The 19,920-nt window shown below is 59.4% G+C and overlaps 1 protein-coding gene across 2 annotated transcripts in view; it reads left to right on the forward strand.

Annotated features, from left to right (window-relative positions):
- Nucleotides 1–1,006: 1,006 nt before the first annotated feature.
- GRB10 (growth factor receptor bound protein 10) overlaps nt 1,007–19,920 on the forward strand; it is a 157,787-nt gene continuing 138,873 nt past the window's right edge. For both annotated transcript variants that reach the window (XM_077864166.1, XM_077864167.1), the window contains exon 1: nt 1,007–1,082. The gene's annotated coding sequence lies outside the window, so the exon portion shown is untranslated. The remainder of the gene's footprint in view (nt 1,083–19,920) is intronic.

A 19,920-nucleotide genomic window follows, 5' to 3' on the forward strand; every position in this document is an offset into this window, starting at 1 on the left:
GGGTGCTGCTGCTGCTGCTGCTGCGCCCGGGGTCAACCAACAGCGCGCTTATCACGGGGAGCTGCGGAATGGGCTCCCCAACTGCCTCTCGGGGCAGGTCCCACGGCTCCTTCGCTGGCACCCGAGCTTGGGCGGCTGCGACCCCGCACCCAGGGGTGCCCGGGGTGGGGGTGGGGGTGCAGGACGCGGGGTCCTGGCGCCCCGGCACAGCCGCCCCTCCTGCGCGCCGCCCCGCGTCCCCGCCCTGCGCCCCCTCTTGCACCCTGTGCCCCCTGCGCCCCCACCCCGCCCTGCACGCCCTGCACCCCCGCCACCCTCCGCCCCCCCCACCCCCCACCTTGTGCCCGAGCCCCCCCAGCCCCCGCCCTGCACCCCCCTACCCGCGGCCCCCCTCCGCTCGTCCAAGCCCCTGCCCTGCGCGCCCCCACGCCCTGGGCGCCCCCGCGCCCCCCTCCGCCTCCTGCGCCCTGCGCCCCATCTGCCCCCCGCCCTGCGCCCCCCTCCGGCCCCCGCGCGCCCCCCCTCCGCCTCCCGCGTCCCCGCGCTGCGCCCTCCACCCTCCGCCCCCTGCCCTGCGCCCCCCGCGCGCCCCCCTCCGCCCCCCGCGCCCCCGCCCTGCGCCCAGGCCGAGGCTCCGCCCGCGCTGGCGGCTGCCGAGCGGTCCGGGCTGTGGCGGCAGCGGGAGGAGGAGGAGGAGGAGGAGGAGGAGGAGGAGCAGGAAAAGCGTCCGGGGGAGGAGGCGGAGGCGGAGGCGGCGGCGGAGGCGGGCGGGGCCGGCGAGTTTAAAGCCCCGCGAGGGGGTGGGGAGCCGGGAGGAGGCAGGAAGGGACGCGAGCGGCGCCGGCGGGAGGCCGCGGGGACCCGAAGTTTGCGCGCAGCCCCGGGCGGCGGGGGGCGGGGGCCGGGACCGGGACCGGGACCGGGACCAGGACCAGGACCGGGACCCCGACCGCCCTGCGCGCCGCCCGCGCCCTCGCCCACGCCCCCGCCCGCGCCCGCGCCCGCGCCCCCGCCCGCGCCCGCGCCCCCGCCCCCGCCGAGGGTCCCGGGGCTCGCAGGCGGCCGGGGCGGCGCCGCGGCAGGTACGGAGTTGGGCGGGAGCCGGCGGCAACTTACTTTGCGGCGGGCGCGGGCGGGGGCGGGGGCCCGGGGCGGAGGGGCCGGGCCGGCATTGTCTGCGCGCGGGCCGGCCGGTCGGGGACGCGGCGGGGGCGCGGGGCGCGGCGGGCGGAAGGGCGTCGGCTCGGGGCCGGGGGCTGCGGCGGGGGGCGGGGGCCGGAGCTCCAGCGGCCGCGGTGCGCCCCGAGCCCGGGGTGGAGAGGTAGGGGGAGGTGGAGGAGAGGTGGGGGGGGCCGGAGCTCCAGCGGCCCCGGTGCGCCCCGAGTCCGGGGTGGAGGGGAGGTGGGGGGGATGGAGGAGAGGTGGAGGCGTGGAGAGGAGGTGGGGGGGTCCGGAGCTCCAGCGACCCTGGCGCGCCCCGAGCTCCGGGTGGAGGGGAGGCGCGGGGTGGAGGGGAGGTGGGGGGGCGGAGCTCCAGCGGCCCCTGTGCGCCCCGAGTCCGGGGTGGAGGGGAGGTGGGGGGGATGGAGGAGAGGTGGAGGCGTGGAGAGGAGGTGGGGGGGTCCGGAGCTCCAGCGACCCTGGCGCGCCCCGAGCTCCCGGTGGAGGGGAGATGGGGGAGGGGCTGGGGTCGCGGGAGGGCGGGCAGCCGGAGATCCAGCAGCCCCGGTGCGCCCCGCGCCAGGGATGGAGGGGGAGGTGTGAGGCGGGGGGGGGGGGGGGGGGGGACGGGAGCTCCAGCGGCCCCGATGCGCCCGCGCCGGGGGTGGAGGGGAGGTGGGGGGGATGGAGGGGAGGCGGGAAGGGGGAACTGGAGCTCCGGCAGCCCCGGTGCACCCTGCGCCCGGGGTGGAGGGGAGGTGGGGGGGCGGACCTCATGCAGCCCTGGTGCGGGGCTGGAGGGGTGGTGGTGGGGGGGCCGGACCTCATGCGGCCCCCGGTGCGCCCCGAGCCCGGGGTGGAGGGGAGGTGGGGGGGGGGCGGACTCGCCGGCAGCCCGGGGCACGGCCGGGCCGGAGTCGTTCTTCTCGGTTCCGCCGGCGGCCCGGTTACCCCGCGGGGCCTCACCCCAGCTGTGGGCCCCGGGGCAGCCGCCGCCAGCCGGGGAAATGTGATAAGCGCCCGAGCGCCGGCCGAGGAACGTCTGATGCAACCGGCCTCCCTGGTCGCCTCTCGGCCCGTCTTGCCGCTGCCCTCCGGCTTGTGCCTTAAGGGACTCGGGCTGTTCCCCACTTCTGATCGCCTTCCCTCTGCTGGGAGATTGCAAGGAACTTTGCCGACTTTTTGTCATTGGCTGGGGGCGGAGGGGTGGGCAGTGCAGGGCAGCCACAGGTGACAGTGCCCGGCCTGGGTCGGCGCTGGGAGAAGGCTGCCTTGCAAACGTCCTCGTATCCGCTTTCATTCAAGAGATGCAGAAAAAGCCCAAACAAGTAGCGCTCGCTCGTGAGTACACAGGCATTATTGCACAACTTTCTCAGTGCTGCTGTTTACAAGGCCGGGCCCAGAACACTTTGTTTCCGAAAACGCTGATTCAGCCGTTCGTAGCCCCCGAGGTTCAGAATTGGTGCTCTCTCTAACGTTTCGCTCAGTTTTACCAAGAACACATGTTGGTGGCGCAGCAACAGGCGCTGGCTGGGGGTTTACAGGCACGGAGCTGCTGGTTTTTCCGCCAGCGTTGACCCGGCGTCCCCCTCTTTCATTCCAAGAGGAAAAGTGGGAAGATCCTTTGGTTTCTGTAGGGGAAGGAGTTTTGACATAGGGCCGGGGCCAAGTGTCTCTTGGGGGAGTATTTTATTAAGGAGAAGCCTTGAAACCAAATGTGTTTCCAGGAATGAGTCTAGATGACTGGGCTTTTTCCTGTGAAAGATCTGAACTCTAGGATTACTTTATTGGGAACACTTGAAAGCGGAGGGCCACGCAGGCCAATCCCCAGATTACAGGGAGGGAATTTGAGGACAGAGTTACACACCCGGCAAGTGGCTCCTGTAACTGAGAAGTGCAGCTTCCGATACCCCTGGAGCATTTTACAGGGTAAAAGGCTCCTTAGAAACCTGCTCGCTGTCATCTACAGCTCGCTGAGCCCCATCCCTTACAGGTGTGGAAACTGAGGCTCAGGGGTTAGTGGGCACGCCGGGGTCACGGGCCAGCGAATGACAGAGCTGTCACCAGGGCATAGCTTTGGATTTATTTTTTATTTTTTAATATTTTGTCCTGTGTGTTTCATGCTTCTGCACAAGTATGCCTGCCTCCAAAAGAGAAGTGACCTGGAGGACGTTCCTCCTGCCAGCCACACACCTGGAGACGTAGGAGGCTCTGTTACCTGCAGGGTGGCTCCCCAGCTTGCCGATTACTGTCCTATGGCCAGGCCTTTATCAATTTGTCCACTTGCTTTTTGTACTTAAGTACACACTTACTTGGGGAGGGAACTTTGATGTCACGAGTTCGATATGGCACTTGTGCTTTTTGCAGTTAGAACAGCGCGTTCGTAAAAGCTCTGTGTCCCTAGAGTCATCAGTTGCCTGTCGCCTGTGGTCTGCGCCACTCTGGGGGGCAGTGCGGGGCTGCTGCGCAGAAGCCCATCCCTTTGTGAGCCAGGAACCCAGAGCGGAGCTGGCTGGTGCCGGCCACTTGTCTAGGGATTTACGGATGGTGGCCGCGGGATCGGAACCCAGGGCAACCCTGGCCCTGTTCCGGTGACCGTGGAGCCGGAGGGAGCCGAACTCCAAACCTGGAGCCAGCGCAGAGCTTTGATTTGGATGCGGTGGCTGGTCTGGGACATTACGAGGTTCCGCAACCAGACTCAGGCTCGAACAGAGGCGGCTTTTGTCCTCTGGCTTCATCTCAGAGCTGTAGAAATTCTGGGTTGGTCTATCTGATAAAACCCAATGCTTTGAAGGTGGCCTAATTTAAGGAACCTATTTTCTTGGAAGTCTGTCCGTCTCCGCAGGGGAAGAAAAACCTACACCGCGGGAGGATGTCTCTGAGCTGGTGTCAGAACTCGGAGCTGAGGGGACGCCTGCTCTGTTCGGTGGGGGGAGGAGGCCGTGTGTTTGCGGGGTGCGCATGATCCCTGTGACTGTCCCTCAGCCTGGGGGGCCAATGTGGAATCGCGGGGGCTCCTAGGGAGAAAACGTTTGCCTCGTCTTTTCATTTACGCAACCAGTCACGTTCAAAATTTAAATAAAAACTTTTTCTGCTAGTGAAGATTTTTTTCTTTAACCTGTCTTTTTTTTTTTTTTTGCTCAACTGTAGAATTATGGGGAACGATAGAAGAAATTAAAGATAGTAGAGCTCCTTGGTGGGCGAGGCTTGGCAGGCAGGCTCCCCGGGGATCTGGCAATCTTGTAGGAGGTCTGTGCGCTCACGGGGGGAGTACATCTCACCCATTCGGGTGCTGGCGGGCGGCTGGCCTGTGTTTGTGTTTTAGCCGCCCTCTTCTGGGGAGCTGTGTGCTCCCCTGTCTTCTCCCTGTCTGTCCTCTGGCGGGGACACCCTTGCCCCCACTGCCCGCCCTGGCTTTGAGGAGCTTCTGAACTTGTCCCTGCTCCTGGGCATCACAGTTAACTGGAAGGAGGTGAAAGCAGGGGAAGCATAAAACTGCCAGCTCCTCAAAGGCTGACTGCTCCCCTCTAATGACGGGAAGGGACACCGTGTGAGTGTCCTTGGAGATGGCAGCCCGGACGGCCCTGCCCCGGCTTCATGGACGGTCATCGCAGGAACGAGCAGTTCTGACTCTGCTTTGGGGGTTCACTGGCTCTGACGGGATCTCCCTTTCTGCCTGTGCCCTGGCGGAGACAGCCCTGTGTCAGGTGGAGATGGGACGCCTGCCCGGGACATGGGACGTGAGGTTGGTTGGTTCATCACCGCTGGATGCCGCTGGGGAAACTGGGGTGTCATTCCTGTTTGTCAACCGTTGAATTTAAATGTGGACTTGACGTGGAGTTTGCTTGAGTGTGAGATCCTCAGCCTGAGGATGGACTTGGGCTGGGGCAGCAGAGTGGATGGCGTGTTCTGGCATCGTCTTTGGGAACAGGTGCCGGGGAGGAATCCGCTCCTTTTCTGCTCAGCGCAGGGAAGTGGCTTGAGCTGACGTTTGCAGGAGGCCTGCTGCCCCAGTTTGACCCCCGGATCTCCTGTTTCGCTGCTGTCGGTGTCTCGAGCCATAGCAGGCAGGCTACCCAAGCTCATCCACGAACGAGTGTCAGAGGTGTGTTTACCAGCCAGGGCTGTGGGAGTCGTGTGGCTCCTGTGTGGCGTGTGGCACTTGGCGAGCGCTCGGACGCACCGCTTGTGGGCACACTCGGCCTGGACTTTGAGCGGCTTGCGTGCTTGATTATCCTGCTGTTAATCCGCAATGTCTGCTAGGAGGAGGACCCTCGCCTCGCATCCCTTTGCCTGCCAGTGCTCCGTGCCTATGCGCCCTAGCACACCTGCTCACCTGACCGTAGCCTGCTTTGAGCACCAGGCCCCGTACGAATCCTTCTGTGGCCTCCCCGTAGCGCGAAGGCTGGAGCTCCTCACCGGTGGGAGTCCAAGAGTAAAGATGGGTGGTGGACGGTCCACATTCCCTGGGGGCAAAGCCATTGGCCCAGATGATAGCTGAGGGCATCAACAGCTGGTCCCCTGTGATCTGGAATGAGACAGTGGAGACCGTGGAGACCGGTAGAGATGGGTGAAGACTGTGGAGACCTTGGAGATGGTGGAGACTGGAGACGGATGGAGACTGTGGAGATGGCGGAGATGGATGAAGATTGTGGAGACCTTGGAGACGGTAGAGACGGTGGAGACCGTCCGTGGAGTTGGATGCAGACGGTGGAGATGGGTGGAGACCGTGGAGACCTTGGAGACAGTGGAGACCGTGGAGATGGTAGAGACGGGTGCAGATGGTAGAGACGGGTGGAGGCAGTGGAGACCTTGGAGACAGTGGAGACAGGTGCAGATGGTGGAGATGGGTGGAGACGGTGGAGACGGTGCAGACCGTGGAGACCAGTGGAGACCAGTGCAGACGGGTGAAGACGGTGGAGACAGGTGGAGACCGTGGAGGCGGTGCAGACCGTGGAGACCTTGGAGATAGTGGAAACCATGGAGATGGTGCCGACTGTGGAGACGCGCGGGCTCAGATGGGCTGCACCATCATATGCAGGGACACCCCTGGTCTCAGGCATGTGGGGCCTGGTGGCATCTATTTTCAGGTCCCTGAGGTCGGTTGGTGCCCGGAGTCTCTCTCAGAGGCACAGGCTGGCTGGGATGAAGTGAGCGTGGACCCTTGGTCCTGGTGGGCTGACCATGGCCCTGGGAAGGGGCTCTGTGCACTGCCCAGGGCCATGCTGGTGGCGCCCTCATCTCCCTGAGTCCTGGCTGGGTTTTTGAGCCGGGTCGATGGGCCCAGACCCCGGCAGCTGTAGTCTTGCGAGTAACGTGAGCTCTGAGAGCGTGGGCCTGGAAGACCTGGATGCGTGCTGGCCCTCAATGTTGAGTCTTTGCTGTCCCCTGGAAGCAAGGCTGGCAGCTGGGACCTTCCCATGTCTTTGTCACCGCAAGTAGAAGCCTGAGGTGACCGTGCTCCATCTGGGCCTGTCCGGAACTTTCAGGCACACCACCCTGGTGGGGGGGGGGCGTGGGCTCTGAAAATACAGAACTGTGAGGGGTGCCCGAAGGGCCCCCGCGTGCCTTTTTTTTGTCTTGTCACACGGGAGCCACCAGGGAGGACATCCAGGGCTACTGACCACAAGTCACCTGGATCCCACATGGGACCCCGCGGACACTCACTTCTCCGATGAGCTGGGCCTTTGGTTTGCTTGTTTATTTATTTTTTAGCTGTCATCCCTGGGAGTCTTCCCGCCATTGATGAGTTGAGAACTCCCCTTGGCGTGAGAACTTTTCTCAGATCATGTATCTGACGGTGGTCGTTTTAGGAACGCCTGCGTCACCAAGCTCGCGGTGACTGGAAAGCTGCTCCGAACTGGGGCTTGTAGGACCAGGACTCCCCTGGTTTGAGGACGCACCTTGCTCCAGCCCTGGGCCCCTGCTTGGAATCTTGCCACCAGGCGGGAGGTTGAGCTGAGTGGTGTGCAGGGCCCGCTCTGTGTCCTCTGTGGCCCTGCCTGGCCCAGCTGGGTTCCCTAGAAGCCTTCAGGCTGCTTCTCCAAGGATGCTGTCCTCTCTTCCCCCAAATTCTGTGACTGCATGGAAACCTGGTTAGGATGTTTCTAGAGAAACATGAAGGTGAGACCTCGGCCCACGTCTCCCCAGTGTTGTGTGGGAGCTTCGGGGGAAGGATAAGGGCGGATGGGGCTCCGTGCGCCCCAGCTGGACCGTCTCCCCACCCTGGGCCTGCGGGGCTGCCGTGGGCACGGACAGGCTCTGTAGGGCAGGCTCCGTCCCCTGCCCCCCTGGCCCGCCGCCACGCGGGGTCCCTCCCTTTGCAGCCTTCCCCCGGGGCGGACCCTTGTGAGATTGGTTCTATTCTGTGATTGGAAGGATGTACGCGGATTCGACGGCCGGCTCCCCGGAAGCAACGGGCCTCTCGGGCTTCCTCTTTCCTGCCCTGTTGACCCGTATTTTCTAAGCAGGTGTCCCCCGTTTCTCGTATGGGTTCTTTGACTTCTGCGCGTGGAAGCGAGGGGTTGGCCTCTGTCCGTGGCCGCCCTGCACTCGCGCTGCTGGGGCTCGGGGGCACCCCGAGTGGGAGGGCCCCGCGCTCGCTGTCCTGTCCGCCACTCCACACCGTCTGCATGGGCCCTGGCTGCCGTTCCTAGCACGCCCTGCCCACGCCCTGCCCCCGCGGCCTGCCTTCCCCGTGAACCTGAGGGCGCCCGCGGCCCGTCTAGGATCCCGTGACCCTCCCGCTCTGTTCCCCCAGTGGGATGGAGAACGTTCCACGCTGGGCTCCCCCAAACAGGGTCCTGCAGATTCTGGAGACCTCGTGTGTCTGGAAACATCCTTATTGTCCCGCAGATCTGCTCGTCCGAGCACAGACTCCTAACTGGAGATCCTTGAGCCCCAAGGCCCAAAGGCTGCCGCTGCCTTTAGGCAGAGCGGGGTTGAGGATGGACCTAATTCGATCTTTTTTTTTTTTCTAATTCGATTCTTGATTCTCTTTTTTTGTTTTTCTTGTCTAGAAGCTTCTGGGATATTCTCTGTATGTGTTTGAAGGTCTCTTGAAGACGTGCCTTGTTGGGGGGAGGGCGTCTCCATCTATTGCGCGGGGTACAGCGCGAGTCCCTTCCAGCTGGGAAACCCACGTCCTTCGGGCCCGGGACGTATATTTGAGTTAATCCTTTAATTTCTTTGCTTTCACCTTCTCCTTGTCTCTTTCCAGAGGAGCGTTTGTTTGGTTGTTAGGCTCTGGGACCGGTTCTCCAGCTACCCGTGTCTCCTGTTTAGTATCTGGTCTTCGGCTGTTCTAGCGTGTACGCTATGCCAGGCTGCCTTTTAAACCCTTTCTATTGGATTTTAAGTTTCTCTTTTAATTTTTTATCCCCACGTTTCTGATTTTTTTCTTTCAACGGGCTTTGTTTTTTATTTTTATTATTTTTATTATTTATTATTTTTTTATTTTTATTTATTTATTTATATTAAAAAAATTTTTTTTCGGACTTTGTTTTTTAGAGCAGCTTCTAGAGTCATCGCAAAATTGAGCCGAGACCAGAGATTTCCTGTATGCCCTTCCCTGCCACGCGCAGCCTCTTCTCGTCCGTCAGCATCCCCGGCAGAGCGGGGCATTTGTTACTATAGTCAGTGAACCTACAGCGACTCTCCATCATCACCAAAAATGATTATTTTTATTTTAATGGCATAACCTTCCTATTTCATAGATATGATATTTGTTAAATTTGGAGGAAGGGGGTATATTTGTTTTGTTTTTGTTTTTTGCCTTTTCCTATATAGTCTTTCTCAAATTTTTACATCATTGCTTGATTTTTTTCTACACATTTGTGCCTGACTTAGGTAGGAAGCAGAGCCTGTGGCAGGTGAGAGGACATAGGTGTGTCTTCTTTGATGGCCCAGTCTGGGGAAGCAGGGGTGAAGGTGGAGGGAGGCGGGAGGGAGGCAGGGACGAGGGAGGTGGCTGCCCTGGCCCCTGAGAGACCCTGATGGGTGGCCCTAGATTGTGACTGTCCCCACGCAGCCCTGGGGCCCCGGGCGGGCAGGAGAGGGACTCGTCCTCCATTCTGTGCGCACCTCTGCCTGCCGGGCCGCGGGTGCAGGGCTGTGGGTGCTGGCGCAGGCACATGGACAGACCTTCCTCGTCCACGGGGCCTGTGGGGCCTGTGTCCTGGGGGTCGCCCCCACGGTGACCACACAGAGACCGGGACAGGTGGGCCCACAGGGTGGTGTCCAGCGCACTCCGGTTGGCCCTCATCTTTCCGGTTCAAGGCTTTGCTTCGACGTCTGGGCCTTCTCTGCCAGCGTGCTTTCGGAGGCAGCCCCTGAGGAGCTGACGGCCTCGGACAGCTCTCTGGATGCCCCATTGTGTGGGGAGCCCCTGGTGCCCACATCTTGGGTCTTCTCTCCTCGGCTGGCTAGACTGTGTGCCGAAGCCTCTTCATTGCTGCCAAGGCGGGCTGTTGCAGCCTGGGAGGTCGGCAGTCCTGGGTCTGTCTCCTCCAGGGAGACCCCACTCGACGGGTGTCGGCCCGCTGCTCCTCGCACTTGAGTCAATGCTCTGGTTCTGGCCCTGCCTTTCCTTCGCCACCAGAGTTTACGGAGGCTCTCCTGGCTGATGCTTGCTGGCCTGGTGGCACGTCAGGCTGCAGCTCCACGTGCTGGCCTGGCGTCCGGCTCTTTTGCATCTTTGGTTCAGCTTCCCCTGGTCCACTGGCTTTTCTGGCTCTTTTTAAAAGATCCCCTACCTGTGGTCCCGGCGCAGCTGAGTGTGTGTTTAGTGGGTTACTGGGCACCGACCTAGCTCCTCTGATCCCTTCCTTGCTCTCCCACGGGTGAGCCGTTAGCTGGGAGCCCTGGTGTATTTTATGGGGCGTGTGGCAGAGGAGGGCCCTCCTGTGCTGTGAATCACTGTCCTTCCCCGGAAGCTGCAGGGCCCACGTCCTCGGGCAGAGGAGTTCAGAGCAGAGGGCAGGGGGACGGGACCCCCGAGCGGCCTCCTGGCGGGTGACTGCAGAGGTGGGATGCAGCGCCACCTCGGAGAGCCTCAGGGAAGCCTCAGGTCTGGGGGGCAGGTCTGTGACCTGGAGCAAGTTCACCTGTGTGCACTTAGATTTGTTCTAGAATTTCGGGGTTGGACTCCATGCCTCAGTTTACCCTGCAGAATCTCCACTGGAGGGGTGCCCGGTATTGGCTTTAACGCTCCCGTGGCACGTGCCTCGCCTCCCAGGGAGCAGGCCGGGCCAGAACTGTGAGAAAGGCTCGCTGCATTTTGTTTTGGGTCGAATGCTCTGCTTTTGGTGTGCGTTCATAGGGTCGCCTCTAAAATACCGGGAGCACACGGTCCTGGCCACCTTGGGCCCCTGCCTGCGGGGTGGACATGGGCTGGTCCTTCACCACGACCTCTGGGGGTTCGAGGATCCAGGCCAGCCGCCCGTTCCCAGGAGCTGCGGCTGGTGCTTCTCTGGGCGTCTGAGTGCTGGGCTCCCCAGCTCCCTGCTCCCGCCTGTGTGGCTTAGTGTGGCGGCTTCCAGGTAGTTCTTGCTGCCCTCGGCCGCTTCCCTGCTCTTCCTGCCTGTGCCGCCCCTCAGAGTGTAGCCACTCCCTGGCTCTGTGGCCTCGGGCGAGTCACTCATCTTTCTCCTTTGTTCTTCCTGGGCTGTGTGCGCACCGGGTTACCTGGCCCGAGCCCCTGTGCACGCCGGCCTGCCCCACTCGTGCCCCGTGTGCGCACCCGCCTGCCTGGCCCGTGCCCCGTGTGCGCACCCACCTGCCCAGCCTGAACCCCGTGTATGCACCCGTTTACCGAGCCCATGCCCCGTGTGCACACCTGCCTGTCCAGCCCATGCCCCATATGTGCGTCCAGTTACCCAGCCCGTGCCCATGTGTGCCACCTCTTAGCTTTGTGCGTCTGGCCTCAAGAGGAAGCCGTTTCTGTCCTGGCGCTTCTTGCTGTGACGTCCTGGAGAGGGGCGTGGGAACGCCGACCTGGCCCCCGGGCAGGTGGAACGAGTGGATTTGCTGTCAGACTCCGGCTCGAGGTGGGCCTGGATCCCCCCAGCCCCGTGCTCTTCAGGGTTTCATGGGCAGATAAGGAGAACTTTGTGTTTCTGGGGGTTGTGTGTGTCTTTTCCCACCCGAGTGAGGTGATTGGGGTAGGGGGAGGCTGAGCGAGGGGCAGTGGAGGGAGCAGGGGGTTCTTTGGGGTTGCCATGGGAACCAGGGCTTGGGCAGCAGAGGTTCTCGCTGAAGCCTCAGGGCCTGACCCAGTCACACGGGGCTCCGAGTACCTGGACCAGGCGTTGCTCCTCTGCCCTCTTCCTCAGGATGCTTCCCCTTGCAGCTGAGCAGTGTGGGGCCAGGCTTGTGCTATAGGGTCCTCCAGGCACAGGTGAACCCATGGCGGGGGAGTCTCACTGTATATATTTTGGAGGCAGGGCGACCTCCTACCCTTGCCAGGGTGGTGTCCCTGCTTCTCTGTGTTGGAGCTCGTCAGGCCGTCTGGGGGTGCTGAGGACAGCAGGACCTGGTGTTCTGCACCCACATTCCCTGCTGGGACGCGGCTGCGTGGTCTGTGCCCCAGCCGGTCTCCTGTTCTATGCACTGTGTGTCCTGCCTCGAGCCCCGTCTCCCAAGCCGAGCACTGGGCGGCCTGCACCCTAGCCCGGATCCCACGCTGCACACCGTGCGTCCTGCTCTGAGCTGTGTCTCCCCTACTGTGCACAGTGTGGCCTGCACCCTAGCCCGGATCCCACGCTGCACACCGTGCATCCTGCTCTGTGCATGGTGTGGCCTATGCCCCAGCTGGTCTCCCATTCTATGCACTGTGTGTCCTGCCCTGAGCCGCATCTCCCAAGCCGAGCCCCGTCTCCCAAGCTGAGCACTGGGCGGCCTGCACCCTAGCCCGGATCCCACGCTGCACACCGTGCATCCTGCTCTGCACACAGTGTAGCCTGTGCCCCAGCCGGTCTCCCACGCTGTGCACCGCGTGCCTTGCCCTGAGCCCTGTCTTTCAGGCTGCGTGCTGTGCAGCCTGTACCCTGCTCGGTCCCCCAGGTTGCTCACTGTGTGGCCTGCTCCCAGCCCGGTCCCCCGTGGTGTGCGCGCTGTGCGCCCTGCACCCTAGCTGAGTCTCCCACGCTGCACGCAGGGACCCCGTGTGGTGGGTCCGGTGCAGCCTGTGCCCCCCTACGGGTGTGGATGCCCTGGGGACTGGCCCTGCAGTGTGGGTCCCTGGGCCTCGTCCCCGTGCTGTCCAGGACCAGCCGGCCCTGCGTGGCCCGGGAGGCGCCAGTGGTCAGCAGCTGGCCGTTCTCACTGTGTGCTCTGGTGGCTCCGAGGGCCGTGTCCTCAGGGGCGCTGCCCCCCCGCGTGGTCTCCTGCTGGCCCGCGGGAGTCCAGGTAGCCGCTGGGCGTTCTCTGTGGCCTGCGGTGCTGTTACGTAACCGTTCCTAACTTAACTGTTTAATATGTAACAAGTAATAACCGCGCCCGGACAAACCTGTCCACTATCTCTTAGCCAAGCGGCGGGCAGTGGGCGTGGGGAGCAGCTGGAGAAGCGAGCAGATAAGGGTTTCCAGCAGGAAACTGGGCCTTTCTGTCTGCTAAGCCCAGATAGCGAGGCCTGCCCGACTTCCCAGCGACCTCGACGGGCGGCGGACGAGCCCCAGGAGGACGCGGCTTGCCACGTCGCACCTTCCTCTCCAGATCCGCCTCCCCTGTGGCGCGAACCCATCTGGCGATTTAGGGCCAAGTGTGAGACGTTGGGGCGATTTCACACGCTTGAATTAGCTTAGCGCGTCGCTGCAGGCACAGGTGGGATCGGCGCCCTCGCCCCTGCAACAGTCAGATCACCTGCCCCCCGCGGCCATCGCCCCTTTGATCACCTGCCGTTTGTCGCTTGATGGCAGGTTGTTGGCCGGGCCGCCCACGGGGGTTGTTGGAGGTGCCGCGCGTAGTAGCTGTTGTCTCGGGAGGCTGCCGTCCCTGTGGCCGTCCGTGTGGCCAGACGTCACGTTCCTGGCCGAGCGAGGAAGAAGCGGGGCCTCCCCTCTCCGTGCCCCGTGAGTGTGAAAGGTGGCAGGTGGTGGCTGGGCCAGTGTGGGCTGAGGTGCTGGGGTGCTGGGGTGCGGGGCCACGGAGTCTGCTCAGGAGTCTGGGCGGGAGCAGCAGCGCCTTCGATCCAGCGCATCTCTGCGCCTGTGCCACTTGCTGGGCTGTCCCGTGGGTAGGGGGGCGGGTGGGCGCTGGCGGAGGACCTGTAGCTTCTCCTCCCCTCTGGCACCCCGCGCATAAAGGTGCTGAAGACCCCCCAGAAGAAGACTCAGCCCGGGTCTAGGGAGCTCAGCAGCCACACGGGGAAGCACGGTTGTGGGGTGTGTTAGGGGGCAGCAGACCTGGGGCCTGGCTGTGTGCCCCACGCCCCAGAGACGGGGGTGGAACCCGCTGCCCCGTGGGGCGGAGTGGGGAGCATGCTGAGTGCCGCGGGACGCGGTCCATGGAGCTCGTGGCGATTTCACTCTTGCTTTGGCGGGAGGTTAGGGGGTTCCAGAACGGTGGGATAAAGCGCGAGTCCCGTCCTAGGGTTTTCTGAGGCTTTCTATTGCTGCGGCGAGCCGTCCCGGAGGTATCACCCACCACCCAGACCTGGGTTCTGCGCCTTTCAGAGAAAGCTGGGTTGCTTGAGGCTTTTTTTTTTTTTTTTTTTGCTGTAGGCTGTATTCCCTGATGCTCAGCCCCAGTGCTCCCACGAAAGCCAGACAGCCTCTGGGAGGGTGGACACAGTTCACGTCTTAGGAAAGCCTGCCGGGCTAGAACAGGTGACCTCCCTCAGACAGGAGGTGACGCCCTGATAATGCCCGGGTGGGGGAGTGATCCGAGAGGCCAGGGTTCTCAGGCGGTGACCTCTGGACCGCCTGTGTCGGGGCCCCTCCCGTCTGCCTGGCTCTGGGCTGCGGGGCCCACCTGCAGAGCTGGGCCCCACAATCCCACGTCCCTGCGAGGCCACCCGGTGAGCCTCTGGACATACAGCTCGAGGGGGGATGCTTGGTTCAGACGTGGCCCCGGCTCAGGAGCTGCGTCCTGGGCTCGGAACCACCAGTTGGGTCAGAAACTTGGCAGCTCGCACCTGCCAGAGTATTGCCCCATCGGGAGGCCGAGGGCAGAGCGGGGCTGGCGCAGGGCAGTCTGGGACCCCGGGGACCCTGGGGCTCCGGGGAACATGTGATGGGACACTGGACTGGGGCCCTTCGTGTTTGTGTTTTGCATCAGTCATAAAAAAGGAAACAAACCACAGAACCTGGCCGAGTCCCCGGCGTCAGCCAGCCCCACCGATGCAGGACGCAGAAGCACGCCCGGCAGGTGACACAGCCACACATCAAGCCCAAGACCAACACGATGCGCCGCGTGTGCTCCTGTTTTATACAATTTCCTGAGCGTGGAGTGACTCCCAGAGTCCTGACACTTCCTGGGCCTTACAGGCACCCGATCCCCTTCCTCGAAGGCTTGCTCAGATGCATTTGGGGAAACTGCTGCCCTTCCCTCCTTCCTTGTGGAGCAGGTGGGCTACCTCACAGGCTGGCAGAGGCACACACGGCCGGTGACGCTGGCGGGTGGGCCAGCAGGTGCGTCCTGAGCCCCTTTGCCTCTCCCTTGCCTTTCGTTCTCTGGCTCCTTGGGCCGGGGGTCCAGGACGCTCCAGAACTTTCCTGGTCCACGGGGAGCCGCCTGTAGACCCATGGAAGGTCGGGGCTGAGCCCAGGTGCCCCCGGCCCAGGCCTGGGCTCGGGGAGGGAAGGCAGTCCCGAGCGCGCGGGTGCACCTGCGGGTCCCTGCTGGGCATCTCCACCCTCACCCTTCCCTGCTTTGCCCAAGTGGCGCTGGTGGCGATTTGGCCTCCCCGCCCCTCCAGGGGCTCCCTGCTCCTCCTCAGCTTCAGGAGTGCGCTGATGACCTTGCACGACGCCCTGCACGACGCCCTGCGAGTCCTGCATTCAGCAGGTGCCCTCCGTGGGCTGCTGCCCGGCTGCCGTGGAGAGCGGCGGTGTCCGGGGAGGAGGGGACCGTGAGCAGAGGGATGGCGTGGCCAGGGGTTGGCTCGGCAGTCAAGAAGTGACACGAGCGCATTTTCCACTTGTTTTCCTGGAGGCAGCTGGCAGGTGCCAGTATTGACACAGGCTCCGTCTTCACCGTGTCCAAAGCTACTTACACTTGCACACGCCCGTGGGGTGCCCAGGGGTCTGGTGACGGGGCTGATTGCATCCCCGAAAGTCTGGGGCACGGCCTGAGGCCCCGCGTGTCCCCCGACCCGAGCCGCACTTTGTGTGCTAAGCTCTGAGACGCTCGTCCCCTTTTACCTTCAGTTTCTTCTCTAAAGTCCTCTGACAAGGCCCCTGCCCCCCGGGAGAGCCCTTCCTACGAATGCTGTTACTTAACCTAGGAATTTTGCCAGAAATTTTTCAGCAATTAGCCCTACGTGCTCATAAGTGGCGTTCTTAAATGTGTCCGTGCTTTGTTCTGTTATCAAGTGTTTGCGCAGAGGCCCACTTGTGACATTTGCTTGGGACCCCGTGGGTCTTATCCCCAGCTTTTGCTTGTGTTTCTGGTGAGAGGAAGCTTAAAGTTTGGAGCCTCTTGAATCTTGCACGGTGTGGAAGCCCCTCTGTCTTTGTCGCGGGACTGCAGGATTTGGGTCCCGTTGCGCTCGTGAACCCGAGGGCCCCATGCACTGGAGAGCCACCGCCGATGAGTCCCGGAGGCCGCCCGCCTCCAGCCAGTCCTCTTTTAGAGCACAAAACAAAACAGCTTTATGTAGACATGATTCACACATTGTGCAGCTTACCCAAGTGAGTTTAGAGCGTACAAATCAGTTACAGTTCGTATATTCCCAGACCTGTGCAGTTAGTGTGTGCATAGATACACGTATGTTGTACTGGTTACCAGACTCACAGGTGTGCACAGCCAGCACCAGTCAGTTTTATTTTATGTGTTTTAAAAGATTTAATATGTTTATCTATTGAGAGAGAGAGGAGAGCTAGAGAGTACGCACAAGAGGGATGGAGAGAAAGAGAGAGTGAGCAAGAGCGGAATGGGGAGAGAGTGAGCAAGAGGAGGGATGGGGAGAGAGCAAGGGGAGGGATGGAGAGAGAGAGCAAGAGGAGGGATGGAGAGAGAGCAAGGGGAGGGATGGAGAGAGAGAAACTCAAGCAGGCTCCTCACTGAGCATGGAGCCCATCGTGGGGCTCGATCCCATGACCCCAAGATCCTGACATCACTCAAGCGCCAGAGCCACTTGTCTATCTTGGAGCAGCCTGAGATCCGCCAGGAAACTGCTCTCGGTCGCCCCTGTGCCCTGAAGCGACACCAGCCTGCTTCCTGTCCTAGGCTCTCCCCGGGAGGGACGTTTCTGCGCATGGTTCCTGGGTGGGTGTATGGCCTCTGTGCCTGGCCTCTCATCCAGCGTCGTGTTTTCGAGGTTCCTCTGTGTTGTGGCCGTGGGTGGCACTTCAGTCCTTTTTATGGCCGGACAGCATCTTCGGTGACCCATTCAACTGTTTTGTACTTGGACTCTTCTTCCCTGTGGACAGTTGTGAATAGTGCTTTCACAGACATCGTTCACGAGTACCTGCTTGGGTCCAGCTTTCACGTGCACACCCACGTGGAGAGCTGCAGGGTCTTTTTTTTTTTTTAAAGATTTATTTATTTACTGTTTATGATAGAGAGAGAGGCAGAGACACAGGAGGAGGGACAAGCAGGTTCCATGCAGGGAGCCCGAAATGGGACTCGGTCCTGGAATCCCAGGGTCACACCCTGGGCTGAAGGCAGCGCTAAACCGCTGAGCCACCCGGGCTGCCCATATTTTCTGATTCTTTAAAAAAAAATCACTCCTGGTAGGTGTGAAGTGGTATCTCATTGTGGTTTCAGTTTGCATTTTGTTGTTGCGTTGTAGGAGCTCTTTACATATTCTGTGTATTAATGCCTAATTGGATATGTAATTTGTGACTGTGTTGTCCCTTTCTATGGCCTATTCTTTCACTCTCTTGTCCTTTGATGCACAAAATTTTTTGAAATCAGAAGTGTGAGTCTTCCAACTTTGATCTTTTTCAGTATTTTTGGCTTTTTGGGGTAACCTGAGAATCCATAGGAGTTTTAGGTGGCTTTCTATATTTCTGCAAAAAATGTTGCTGGGATTTTGATGGGGACTGCATTGATTCTGTAGGCTGTTTGACTTAGTGCTCTCAATCCTGCCAATCCATGAACACAGGGTATATTGACTTATTTAGGTTGTTTTTGTATTCTTTTTTTTTTTAAATTTTTATTTATGATAGTCACACACACGCACAGAGAGAGAGAGAGAGAGAGAGGGGCAGAGACATAGGCAGAGGGAGAAGCAGGCTCCATGCACCAGGAGCCAGACATGGGATTTGATCCCGGGTCTCCAGGATTGCGCCCTGGGCCAAAGGCAGGCACCAAACCGCTGCGCCACCCAGGGATCCCTTTGTATTCTTTTTTAAAGATTACACTTACTTGAAAAAAAAAAAGACTACACTTATTTGAGAGAGAGAGAGAAAGAACGCATGCCATGTGCGCACATGAGTGAGGGCCAGGGGCAGAGGCAGAGGGAGAGGGAGAAGCAGACTCCCTGCTGAGCAGGGAGCCTGACGCGGGACTCGATCCCAGGACCCTGGGACCATGACCTGAGCCAAAGGCAGATGCTTCACTGACTGAGCCCCCCGGGTGCTCCGAGATCATTTTTGTATTCTCATAGCAACATTTTATAGGCTTCAGCATTACGTCATTCACCTTTGGTTAAATTTATTCCTAATTAACTATTCTCAGTACTAATGTAAATAGAATTATTTTCTTAAATTTCATTTTCGGATGGTTCATTGTATATACAAAAGCAACTGATTCCTGCATGTTGATTCTGTATCCTAAAAGCTTGACAAATTCATTTATTCATTTTCATTGCTTTGTGTGCACCTGCAATCTTCAGAGTTTTCCGTGTATAAAAATCACATCACCCGGGAGTAGAGAATAACTAGTTTTTTTCTTTCTAATTTGGATACATGTATTGATTGATTTTTCTTGTTTAATTGCATTGGCTAGAGCTTCTAGTACTATGTGGGATAGAAGTGGTGAAAGCAGGCCTCCTTGACTTTTTTTTTTTTAAATAAGATTTTATTTGAGAGAGAGAGGGAGGAAGGAAGATAGGAGAGAAAGAGAGAGGGAGAAGCAGACTCCTGGCTGAGCAGGGAGCCCAACATGGGGCTCAGTCCGAAGGACCCTGAGGTCACGACCTGAGCCCAAGGCAGATGCTTCACCCCTGAGCCCCCCAGGTGCCCCTTCCTTGAGTTAATCTTAGAGGGAAAGCTTTCGTCCTTTTGCCTTTGAGTGTGATGTTGGTTGGGGACTTCTCCTATGCGAAGAACTTTATCATGGTTAGAGGTTCCTTCCATGGTTTGGATGTTTTATGTCCTCCCAGAATTCATATGTTGAGATCCTAGTAGGTGGGGCCTCTGGGAGGTGATTAGGTCATGAGGGTGGAGCCCTCGCCCACTGGATTAGTGCGTCTATAAAAGAGCTCCCACGGAGCTGTCGGCTGGGAAGGTACAATGAGAAGTCTGTGACCTGGAACCGAGTCCTCCCTCCATGATGCTGGTACGCTGCTCGTGGATTTCCAGCTTTCGGAACTGTCAGCAATAAATTTCTAATTTTTTTTTTTATTTCTGATCTTTATAAACTATCCAGCGTGTCATACTTCGTCATAGTAGCCTGACTGGCCCAAACCGTCTTTTGTTCCAAGTTCATTGAATGTTTTTATCATGACAGGGTGTGGAATTTTGCCAAGTGCCTTTTTCTTCATCCAGTGGGATGACCATGTCCGATTTTCCCCTTTGTTCTATGAAAGCAGTGCGTTCTGTTGATTGGTTTATGTATGTTGAACTCTCTCTGCGTCTCTTGAATAAATCCCGGTCAGGTGTGTAATCCTTTTAATATGGGGTGGAATTTGGTTTACTAGCATTTTTCTTGAGGATTTTTGCATCGGCGTTCATCAGCGGTTATTGGTCTGTTGTTTCCTTGGAGTGTGTTTGGCTTTGGTGTCTGGCTAAGAATGAGTGGGGTCGGTGCCCTCCTGCTTTTGGGATCCTTTGAGAAGGGTTGATCGGAATGCTTCAAGGGTTCGGTCTAATTCTTCGGGGAAGCCATCCAGTCCATGGCTTCTCTTTGGTTATTGATTGATTGATTGATTGATTGATATTTATTTAAAAGATTTTACTTATTTATTCATGAGAGACACAGAGAGAGGCAGAGACATAGGGAGAAGTAGGCTCCATGCAGGGAGCCTGAGGCAGGACTCGATCCCAGGACCCTAGGATCACACCCTGAGCCAAAGGCAGACGCTCAACCACTGAGCCATCCAGGCGTCCCTGGTTATTGATTTAACCTCCTGACTTGTACAGATGTATTTAGACCCTCTGTTTCCTCATGACGTGATTTGGGCAGATGATGCATTTCTAGGGATCTGTCCGTTTCGTCTGTGTTACCCTCTTTGTTGGTGTGCACTTGTTATAGTTTTCCCCTAGACTCCTTTTTATTTCTGTAAAATCAGTCGTAAGTGTTCCCACTTTTATTACAGATTGTGGGAATCTTGAGCGCGTTCTCTCTTTTTCCTAGTCTAGCTAGAGGTTTGTCAATTTTGTTGATCTTCTCAAAGAAATAACTTTTGGTTTTGATTTTTCTCAATTTTTTTTT

Source organism: Canis aureus, chromosome 21 (assembly GCF_053574225.1).
Source record: "Canis aureus isolate CA01 chromosome 21, VMU_Caureus_v.1.0, whole genome shotgun sequence".
NCBI classification, from domain to species: Eukaryota; Metazoa; Chordata; class Mammalia; order Carnivora; family Canidae; genus Canis; species Canis aureus.